The following is a 12,018-nucleotide window of genomic DNA, read 5'->3' as shown; positions in this document are numbered from 1 at the left end:
TCGCCTGGTTCTGCTCCTTTCACACCTCATCAATTCCTGGAGGTCTTTCCAATTCACATGGAATTCCTCCAGTTTATTATTCCTTTGAGCACAATAGTATTCCATCACCAGCAGATACCATAATTTGTTCAGCCGTTCCCCTATTGAAGGGCATACCCTTGTTTCCCAGTTTTTTGCTACCACAAAAAGCATGGCTATAAATATTTTCGTACAAGTCTTTTTATCTATGATCTCTTTGGGGTACAAACCCAGCAATGGTATGGCTGAATCAAAGAGCAGGCAGTCTTTTAGAGCTCTTTGGGCATAGTTCCAAATTGCCATCCAGAATGGTTAGATCAGTTCACAACTCCACCAGCAATACATTAATGTCCCAATTTTGCCACATCCCCTTCAACATTTATTACTCCCCTCTGCTACCTTTTTACCCAATCTGCTAGGTGTGAGGTGATACCTCAGAGTTGTTTTGATTTGCATTTCTCTAATTATTAGAGATTTAGAACACTTTCTCATGTGCTTATTGATAGTTTTGATTTCTTTTCTGAAAATTGCCTATTCATGTTCCTTGCCCATTTATCGATTAGGGAATGGCTTGATTTTTTTATACAATTCATTTAGCTTCTTGTATATTTGAGTAATTAGACCTCTGTCAGAGTTTTTGTTATAAAGATTTTTTTCCCAGTTTGTTGTTTTCCTTTTGATTTTGGTTGCATTGTTTTTGTTTGTACAAAAACTTTTAAATTTAATATAATCAAAATTATTTATTTTACATTTCATAATTTTTTCTGTCTTGCTTGGTTTAAAAAATCTTTTTCCCCCAGAGATCTGACAAGTATACTATTCTGTGTTCACTTAATTTACTTATAGTTTTCTTCTTTATATTCAAGTCATACACCCATTCTGAATTTATCTTGGTGTAGGGTGTGAGATGTTGATCTAAACCTAAACTCTCTCATATTGTTTTCCAATTTTCTTAGCAGTTTTTGTCAGAGTGGATTTTTGTCCCAAAAGTTGGGCTCTTTGGGTTTATCATACACTGTCTTGCTGATGTTACTTACTCCAAGTCTATTCCACTGATCCTCCCTTCTGTCTCTTAGCCAGTACCATATTGTTTTGATGACTGCTGCTTTATAGTATAGTTTAATATCTGGTACTGCTCGGCCACCTTCCTTCACATTTTTTTCCCCATTATTTCTCTTGATATTCTTGATCTTTTGTCCTTCCAAATGAACTTTGTTATAGTTTTTTCTCATTCAGGAAAAAGGTTTTTTGGTAGTTTGATAGGTATGGCACTAAATAAATAAATTAATTTGGCTAGAATGGTCATTTTGATTATGTTAGCTCATCCTAAGCATGAACAATCAATGTTTTCCTAATTGTTTAGATCTAGTTTTAATTGTTTGGAAAGTGTTTTGTAGTTGTGTTCGTATAATTTCTGTGTTTGTTTTGGTAGATAGATTCCTAAGTAGTTTATATTATCTAGAGTGATTTTAAATGGTGTTTCTCTTTCTAACTCTTGCTGCTGTGATGTGTTGGACATATATAGAAGTGCTGATGATTCATGTGTATTTATTTTGTATCCTGCAACTTTGCTAAAGTTGTTTGATTATTTCTACTATATTTTTAGTTGATTCTCTAGGATTTTTTAAGTAGACCATCATATCATCTGCAAAGAGTGATAGCTTAGTCTCCTCATTGCCTACTTTAATATCTTCAATTTCTTTTTCTTCTCTAATTGCTAATGCTAATGTTTCTAATACAATGTTAAATAATAGAGGTGATAATGGGCATCCTTGTTTCACTCCTGATCTTATTGGGAAGGCTTCTAATTTATCCCCATTGCATATGATACTTGTTGATGGTTTTAGATATATATTGTTTATTATTTTTAGGAAAGGTCCTTCTATTCCTATACTTTTTATTGTTTTCAATAGGAATGGGTGTTGTATTTTGTCAAGGGCTTCTTCAACATCTATTGAGATAATCATGTGATTTTTGTTTATTAGCTTGTTGATATAGTCAATTATGTGGATAGTTTTCCTAATGTTGAACCATCCTTGCATTCCTGGTATAAATCCCACTGGATCATGGTGGATAACCCTCTTGATCACTTGCTGGAGTCTTTTTGCTAGTATTCTGTTTAAGAATTTTGCATCTATTTCATTAGGGAGATTGGTCTGTAGTTTTCTTTCTCTGTTTTTGATCTACCTGGCTTTGGAATCAGTACCATATTTGTGTCATAAAAGGAATTTGGTAGGACTCCTTCTTTGCTTATTATATCTAATAATTTTTATAGTATTGGGATTAGTTGTTCTTTGAAGGTTTCATCCAGCCTATTTTTGATTTAAAGTCCTTTGCTTATGGAGTACTAACTATTTTCTGAGATAACTCATTCTACTTTGGGATAGCTCTACTTGTTAAGTCATTTTAATATTCTTTTATTGAAGTGAAACTTCCATCTCGCAACTTCTATCCATGAGAACTAATTCTGTTTCTTCACTGGTCAGATCCTTCATTGTATAGATGAGTTCTGATTCATAAGCTCAGTGGCATGTGTCTTGAATTCTGTCTTGGTGATTGCTCATTGTGGTTAGATATAGCAGTGACCCACCACTAGCTCTTTCCCTATAATCTCAGTCATCACTGGTTTCTGTGGTTGCCCCTTTAAAAAATTTCACACTTTCCCACCTAGAGGGAAGGAAGAAGTGGGCCCATGATAATTTGGTGAGAAGCCAGTGCTGGTGAGACTAATGCAAATTTTCAGCTTTCTTGCCTGATTCTTCCCATTGGTGTCTCTATCACTTCAACTCTCTAAGACTGTTTTCTTAAGTATAAAAGGGAGAAGGATATCTACCCTGAGTATTTCTATGGGTTCTTAAGAAAATACAGGGCTTAAGTAAGAAAATATATGTCAAAATATAAACTTTAAAAAAAGCATTACAGTTATATAGGATGATATTAATATTATTTAATCCATATCAGCAACCACATTTATTGGCAACTAGGTGGTACAATGGAGTGGTGGGGTTATATAGTGGATAAATCCCTGGATTTTGAGTCATGACGGCTCATTTCCATGCATTCAAATCTGGCCTCAGACACTTAATAGTTGTGTGACCTTGGGCAAGGCTCCTAACTCTATATGCCTTAGTTTCTCATTTGTAAAATGAACTGGAGAAGAAAATAGCAAACTACTCCAGTATCTTTGCCAAGAAAACCCCAAATGGGGTCACAGAGTCAGACATTACTGAAAACAACTGAACAACAAGGTGGTATAATGGATAGAGCACTGGACCTGGAATCAAAAAGATTTGAATTCAAATCTAGTATCAAATACTTGTGAGCCATGTGACCCTAGGCATAACATTTATTTTCTCTTTGCCTCAGTTCCCTCTGTTGTAAAATGAGAAAAGTAATAGTACCTATCTCTCAGGATTATTGTGAAGATCAAATGATTGCATATTTCTCAGTGCTTAGCAGAGTGCCTGGCACATATAATAGATGCTAAATAAATGTTCATTCCCATTTCTTCTCTCTTATTGTAAATTGGGCACCATACTAAACTAGAGGCTAGGCTTGAAGACCTAGAATGTTAGAGTCAGAAAATATCTTAGGAAACTAGAGAATTAAAAATGGAGACTACCCAGTCACTCAGCAGGCAATACCTGTTCCATATTGGCACCATGCTCCATGCTGGAGGCATAGAAACAAAAATGAAACAATTTCTTCCTTGGAGAAACTTATGGTCTAGTGAGGAGGGATTGTGTGTGTGTGTGTGTGTGTGTGTGTGTGTGTGTGTGTGTGTGTGTATCTGAGAGATTATCTTAGAAATCTTTCTTCATTTCAGATGAGGAAACTAAAGCTCAGAGAAGAGAAATGATTTATTACACTAAAAGACATTGGAGTTTCTGAGCTGTAATGGAGGATTGCCAGGGATGTCAACTATTAATATTAAAATGTAATCTAAATTGTTTGTGGGTTCACACTGGGTTGAAGGAGAGACAGGGCCAACCAGGATAGGGAGACCATGATTTACTGCCAAGCTGTTAACTGTCACAGGAATGGCAATTAGGCCCAACAGTCACTCAGACCTCCTAGGCTAGGGTCTATGGAACCAGCAGGCAAAAGGTAAAAGTTTATAACAGTTTAATTGAGGGAAACAATAAAAAAGGATGGCAATAAGGGATTCTATACTTACAACCTAAGAGCAAACCACAGGGGCAAGGGAAGGACTTGACTACACTATTCTATTGACCTAAGCCAGGCAGGGCCCAAAAGAAGCAGTACTGAAGTCACAGGGAAAGCTCCTCCAAACCTGGTTCCAGCCAGGTTTGGTCAGCTCAGCTAAAGGGCCTGAGGATGGCTTTCAATTGGGGTCTCATGGTAAATCCAAGGATGGTCACAGGATGCCAAGAACCAACTCCACCAGGACAAGTGATCCAAGGTGCCCAGGTAGGGAGAGTGAATTTGCAATGCTGTCCACCAGATCACAAACCACTTCCCCACTTGGTGCTGCTCTGCAGGTCTGTTGTCCATTGCTGAAAGCCTCCACCTCTCAGGATCCCAGGGAATCTGGATGCAGTTTTTCCCTAACTCTAAGATCTCCCAGGGTTATCAACAGTTATGTCCCTAACCACTATGGAGTCCCTCTCCGAGTCCAAGCCCCATTTCCTGCTCCTTCATTCCATCTTGGAATCCTCCAGTCCTTCCTGCTAGGTCCAACACTAGTACCATATTAATCTTCCTCACAACAGAGGTAAGGGATGAATTTGGTCTTGACCTACCAGTCTAGGGTTCACTCCACCACATCATGTTGTAGCTTTTAGTGATAGACTCAATGATCATTAAAAATAAAAAAAAACTTTTTGCAACCGTGCATAACAATTCTAACCCCTTGGACAAATCCCCCAAGGTACAACTTGAGCTAGTAATATGAAAAATACTCTCAAATGAACACTGGAAAGACAAATTTACCCAACTAAATACCAAATATGAAATCCTAAAAATTTAAAGGTGAGGTCAAGAAAATTGAATGTAAGGAAACACTCAAATTAAGAAATAAATTTGAATTGGTTTTATGAAAAAATTAACCATTGGTTAATCTGATTAAAAAAAGAATAATATTATATCACTAGCATTAAAGATGAAAAAAGTGAATATACTACCAATGAAAATGATGTTAACAAAATTAGCAGGAGGTTTTTCTGTTTGTTTTTGTTTTACCTTTCATTTAAAAAAATTAATAACAAAATTTTACATAAATTTTCCAAAGTCAAATGATCCATATTGCCTCCCTTGCTTTTTCCCTCCCTGCTCCTGGAGTTGATGAGCAATTCAATCTGGGTTATATATGTATTACCACTCAAAACATATTTCCATATTTGTTTTTGTGAGTAATCTTATAAAACCTAAACCTCAAATCATATGCCCAAATAAACAACTAATAAATCATATGTTTTCATCTGCATTTCTACTCCAACAGTTCTTTCTCTGGAGGTAGATAGCATTCTTTTTTTTTTTTAAACCCTTGTATTTTAGTGCATTGTCTCATAGGTGGAAGATTGGCAAGGGTGGGCAATGGGGGTCAAGTGACTTGCCCAGGGTCACACAGCTGGGAAGTGGCTGAAGCCGGATTTGAACCTAGGACCTCCTGTCTCTAGGCCCAACTCTCACTCCACTGAGCTACCCAGCTGCCCCTCGATAGCATTCTTTTTCATAAGTCCTCAGAATTGTTCTGTATTGCTATTAGTGATAGCTCAATGATCATTGGTATTGCTGTTAGTAGCAAAGTATAACAATTTTGATTGTTCCACAATATTGCAGTTACTTTGTATAATGTTCTCCTAGTTCTGCTTATTTCACTCTGCATTAGTTTATGTAGATCTTTCCAGCTTTTTCTGAAATCATTCTGTTCATCATTCCTTAAAGCACAATAGTATTCCATTACCATCATATGCCACAATTTGTTGAGCCACTTCCTAATTGAAGGACATCACTGCAGTTTCCAATTCTTTGCCACCACAAAATATGCAGCTATAAATATTTTTGTACAAATAGGTCCTTTCCCAATTTTAAAAAATATTTTTGGGATACAGACCCAAACATCAATGCTCATTAAGAAATTTACTCTGTAATGTTCTTTCTCTGTTTTTGGTGTTCTTGGCTTAGGTATCAGCACCATATTTGTGTCATAAAAAAGAATTTGGTAGAACTCTTTCTTTGCTTATTTTGCCAAATACTTTGTATCCTATTGGGATTAATTTTGTTCATTAAGTGTTTGATAGAATTCACTTATGAATCCATGTGGCCCTGGGGATTTTTCTTAGGAAGTTCATTAATGGCTTGTTCAATTTCTTTGTTTGAAATAATAAGATTATTTAAATATTCTGTTTCCTCTTTTGTTAATCTAGGCAATTTATGTTTTTTTTTTAAATTTTTTATTTTAAACCCTTAACTTCTGTGCATTGACTTATAGGTGGAAAAGTGGTAAGGGTAGGCAATGGGGGTCAAGTGACTTGCCCAGGGTCACACAGCTGGGAAGTGTCTGAGGCTGGATTTGAACCTAGGACCTCCCGTCTCTAGGCCTGGCTCTCAATCCACTGAGCTACCCAGCTGCCCCCAATTTATGTTTTTGTAAATATTCATCCATTTCTCCCAAATTATAAGATTTATTGTCATGTAATTGGGCAAAATGACTCCTAATGATTACTTTAATTTCCTCTTCATAAGAGGTAAAATCACTCTTTTCATTTTTGATAATGGTAATTTGATTCTCTTGTTTCTTTTTTTAATTAAATTAGCCAATACTCTATTTTATTTATTTTTTTCATAGAACCAGTTCCTAGTCTTATTCATTAGTTCAATAGTCCTTTTACTTTCAGTTTTTATTAACTTCTTTGATTTTTAGGATTTTGAAAATTAGTCTTTAATTGGGGATTTTTTATTTGTTCAATGTTTATTTATTTTTTTTTCAGTTGCATGCCCAATTCATTGATCTACTTTTTCTCTCTTTTATTGATATAAACATTCAAGGTATAAATTTTCCCATGAGTATTGCTTTGGCTGTATCTCATAAATTTGATATTTTGTTTCCTTTCTTAAGGAAAAAACCAGGGTAGTTAACTCAAATATTTATATGGGTTCTGAAGGGTGAGTAGGAGACAGGAATGGACAATAGGTGGGACCAAACAAGTTAGGGAAACTGGGTTTAGCTGTTAGGGGAAATGACTGTTGACAGGAGTGACATTTAGGCCCTATCTGTCACCCTGCTCCACCTAGACAAGGGATAAACTCAGAGTATAATAAATACACATACTAGGGGAACTTTAAGATACAAAGAAAACAAACAGGGAAACAGTTTAATTGTTTTTTTTTTAGAGGATAGGAGAGGGGGTGAGGTGAAACTATGTCTAACTGCTCAGGACTGGAGTCAAAAGGGTAAGTTCCTTAGCCTACCTGTCTTTGGCCAGGTGATAGCTTGGCTAAGGACCTGAGGAAAACGGCTTGGGTTTGGGTTCTCACAACTGATCCAGAGATGTCTTCAGGATACTAGGAACCAACTCCTCCACAGCTGATGATCCAAAAGTAACCAGATAGGGAAAGATGTCTGCAACCTGTCCACCAGAACACAGGCCTCTTCCCTACTCAGAGTTTACTTGCAGGATGATGTCTTCACTCTTTACAACCTTCACCACTCTCCAAGATCCCAAGTCAAATAGGGACTGCTGATTGCACTTCTGCTCCAAAACCCCTCTCAAAACAGCAATGTCTGTTGTTTAGCTCTCTCCTCTCTACCCCTTGCATTCTATTCAGAATGTCCATGACTTCCAGCATAGGCTTTCCCTAATATGCTTGCAAAAATCTGCTCTTACACTTTTAAAGCCTATGCCTATTACTCCTTATTGTCATTCTCTTCAATGAAAAAAGTGATTGTTTCTGTGATTTGTTCTTTGACACACCCATTTTGAAGAATTAGATTAGTTTCCAATTAATTTTTTCAAACCCTTAACTTCTGTGCATTGGCTCCTTGGTGGAAGAGTGGCAAGGGTGGGCAATGGGGGTCAAGTGACCTGCCCAGGGTCACACAGCTGGGAAGTGTCCAAGGTCGTATTTGAACCTAGGAACTCCTGTCTCTAGACCCAACTCTCAATCTACTGAGCTACCCAGCTGCCCCCTCCAATTAATTTTAATTTGTCTCTTCATGAAACTTTATTAATCATAATTTTTTATCACATTATGATCTGAAAAAGTTGCATTTATTATTTCTGCTTTTCTGCTTTTGGTTGTGAACTTTTTATGCCCTAGTACTTAGTTAATTTTTGTATATGTACCATGTGCTGCTGAAAAGAAAATATATTCCTTTTTATCCCTATTCAATTTTCTCCAGATATCTATTAATTACAACTTTTCTAAAATTTCATTCACTTCCCTTCTTTCTTATTTATTTTTTGGCTAGATTTGTCTAGTTCTGGTAGAGGAAGATTGAGGTCCCCCACTAGCATAGTTTTGCTATATATTTCCTCCTTAAGCTCCTTTAGTTTCTCCTTTAAAAATCTGGATCCTATACCATTTGGTGCATATATGTGGAGTCCTGATAGGTCTTCATTTTCTATACTGCCTTTTTTCAAGATGTATTACCTTCCTTATCTCTTTTAATCAAATCTATTTTTGCTTTAGCTTTGTCTGTGATCATGATTGCTACTCCTGCCTTCTTTTTTCAGTTGAAGCCCAATAGATTCTGCTCCAGCCTCTCACCTTTACTCTTGCCTTTACTCTTTAATGTGTGTCTATCTGCCTCAAATGTGTTTCTTGTAAACAACATATGGTAGGATTCTGGTTTTTAATCAGTTCTCCTATCTGTTTCCATTTTATGGGTGAGTTCATCCCATTTACAATTACAGTTATGATTACCATCCATGTTTTCCCCTCCATCTTGATTTCCTTTTTTAATCCTGACCTTTCTCCTTTTATTCTTTCCCTCCACACCAGTGTTTGCTTTAATCACCCCCTGCTTTCCGCAATCTTTATATTACTCTCTTCCTCACCACATCCTTTCTTATTTCCTTTGTATTTCTCTATAGGGTAAGGTAGGATCTATACCCTAATGCAGTGATCGGCAAACTATGGCCTGGGGGCCAAATGCAGCCCCCTGAAATATTCTATCTAGACTTGCAACATTATTCCTACTCTGATGAAGACAATGAGTAGGATACAATACAATGAAACTTCAAAAGAGTTGCCTTAGAAACAGACTTTCAGAAGAGCATTTCATTTCCCTTGGCCCCTTCTTTAAAAAAGTTTGCCCATCACTGCCCTAATGAATTTGGCTGCTCTTCTCTCTATGAGTCAGTTCCAATTAGAATAATATTTAGGTATCATCCATTACCACTTTCACCCTCCCCTCCACTATAATAGTTCTTTCTTCCATCCCACTTTGTGTGATATAATTTATCCCAGCTTACTTCTCTCTTCCCATTCCCTAAGTGCAATTCTCTTTTTAACCCCTAGATTCTTTTTTAATTATCATCCTAAACAGCTTATTACCACACCCTCTGTTTATGAATACTTTTTCTAACTACTGTGATAATGACAACAATTTTAAAGAGTTACAAATATCATCTTCCCACATAGGAATATAAACAATTTGACCATATTGAAACCCTTAACTTTCTTTTCTATTTCTTATTTGCTTTTTTATGCTTCTTTTGAATTTTGTATTTGGACATCAGATTTTCTGTTTGTCTCGACTTTTCTTCAGGTATGCTTAGAAATATCCTACTTTATTAAATGACCATACTTTCTGCTGAAAGAATATATAGTCAGTTTTGATACGTAGGTGATTCTACCAGTTCCCTTGCCTTCAAGAATATCATATTCCAAACCTTCAGGTCCTATAGTGTAGAAGTTACCAGATCCTGTGTAATCCTGACTGGGGTGCTATGATATTTGAATTCTTTCTTTTTTTCTGCTTAAGGTATTTTCTCTTTGACTTGGGAGCTTTTAAACTTGGCTATAACATTCCTGGGAGTTGTCATTTGGGTATTATAGCAAAAAATGATTTTTGGATTCTTTCAACTTTTATTTATGCTTGTTTAAGGGTAACAGTGAATTTTTCTTGGATAATTTCTTATAATATGATGTCTAAGCTGCTTTTTTTTTTTTTTTTTTTTTTTTTTTTTTTTTTTTTTTTGGTCATGGCTTTCAGGTAGTCCAATACTTTTTAAATTGTCTCTCTTGGATTTATTTTCCAGGTCAGTTGTTTTTTCAATAAGATATTTCATATTTTCTTCTGTTTTTCATTCTTTTGATTTTGTTTTATTGTTTCTTAATGTCTCATGAAGTTATTAGTTTCTATTTGCCCATTTTTAATTTTAAAAGAATGAACTTCTTCCATGATCTTTTTATCCTCCTTTTCCTTTTGGTCCATTCTAGTTTTCATGGGACCCTTTTCTTCATTAGATTTTTTTTGCCTCTTTTTCTAGTAGGCCAATTTTGTCTTTTAGAAAAATCTTTTCTTCATTGGGTTTTTGTGCCTCTTTTTCCACTTGACAAAATTCGCTTTTTCAGCTGTTATTTTCTTTTTGCATTACTTTCATTTCTTTCCTCCATGTTCTTTCCTTTTTTTCTTTGACCTGTCTTATTTGATTTTTAAATTCCTTTTTAAAATTTTCCATTGCTTAAGACCACTTTTCTTTTTCCTTTAAAGTTTTGCACGTGGTTGCTTGGCTTTCACTGTCCCCTATTGACTCTGTTCTTTTTTTTTTTTTTTTTTTAAACCCTTACCTTCTGTCTTGGAGTCAATACTGTGTATTGGCTTCAAGGCAGAAGAGTGGTAAGGGTAGGCAATGGGGGTCAAGTGACTTGCCCAGGGTCACACAGCTGGGAAGTGTCTGAGGCTGGATTTGAACCTAGGACCTCCCGTCTCTAGACCTGGCTCTCAATCCACTGAGCTACCCAGCTGCCCCCATATTGACTCTGTTTTACTCTTTGTCACCACTGAAATTTTCTAGGGTTATGTTTCTTTTGCTATTTGCTTATTTTCTCCGACCTTTTTTTTTTTTTTTTTTTTTTTGCCTGTGGACTGGGAATTCTGAAGTCTGATGGTTCTGTCTCCTCTATTGCTGGCTCTTTTTTTAACATTTATTAATATTCATTTTTAACATGGTTACATGATTCATGCTCCACCTTTCCCCTTCAAACCCCCCTCCTGCACTCCCCCCACCCATGGCCGATGCGCATTTCCACTAGTTTTGTCATGTGTCCTTGATCAAGACCAATTTCCAAATTATTGGTAGTTGTATTGGTATGGTAGTTTCGAGTCCACATCCCCAATCATGTCCACCCCAACCCATGCGTTCAAGTAGTTGTTTTTCTTATATGTTTCCTCTCCTGCAGTCCTTCCTCTGAATGTGGGTAGCATCTTTACCATAAATCCCTCAGAATTGTCCTGGGTCATTGTATTGCTGCTGGTACAGAGGTCCATTACATTCGATTTTACCACAGAATGTCAGTCTCTGTGTATAGAGTTCTTCTGGCTCTGCTCCTTTCGCTCTGCATCAGTTCCCGGAGGTCTCTCCAGTTCCCCTGGAACTTCTCCAGTTTATTATTCCTTTTAGCACAATAGTATTCCATCACCCGCATATACCACAGTTTGTTCAGCCATTCCCCAATTGAAGGACATACCCTCCTTTTCCAATTTGTTGCCACCACAAAAAGCGCAGCTATGAATATTTTCGTACAAGTCTGTTTATCTATGATCTCTTTGGAGTACAAACCCAGCAATGGTATGGCTGGGTCAAAGGGCAGGCATTCTTTTATAGCCCTTTGAGCATGATTCCAAATTGCCAGCCAGAATGGCTGGATCAGTTCACAACTCCACCAGCAATGCATTAATGTCCCAATTTTGCCACATCCCCTCCAGCATTCATTACTCTCCCCTTCTTTCATTTTAGCCAATCTGCTAGGTGTGAGGTGATACCTCAGAGTTGTTTTGATTTGCATTTCTCTAATTATTAGAGATTT

The sequence above is a fragment of the Gracilinanus agilis genome, chromosome 2, assembly GCF_016433145.1.
Source record: "Gracilinanus agilis isolate LMUSP501 chromosome 2, AgileGrace, whole genome shotgun sequence".
Classification (NCBI taxonomy): Eukaryota; Metazoa; Chordata; class Mammalia; order Didelphimorphia; family Didelphidae; genus Gracilinanus; species Gracilinanus agilis.
Note: the sequence above shows the minus strand (reverse complement) of the source record.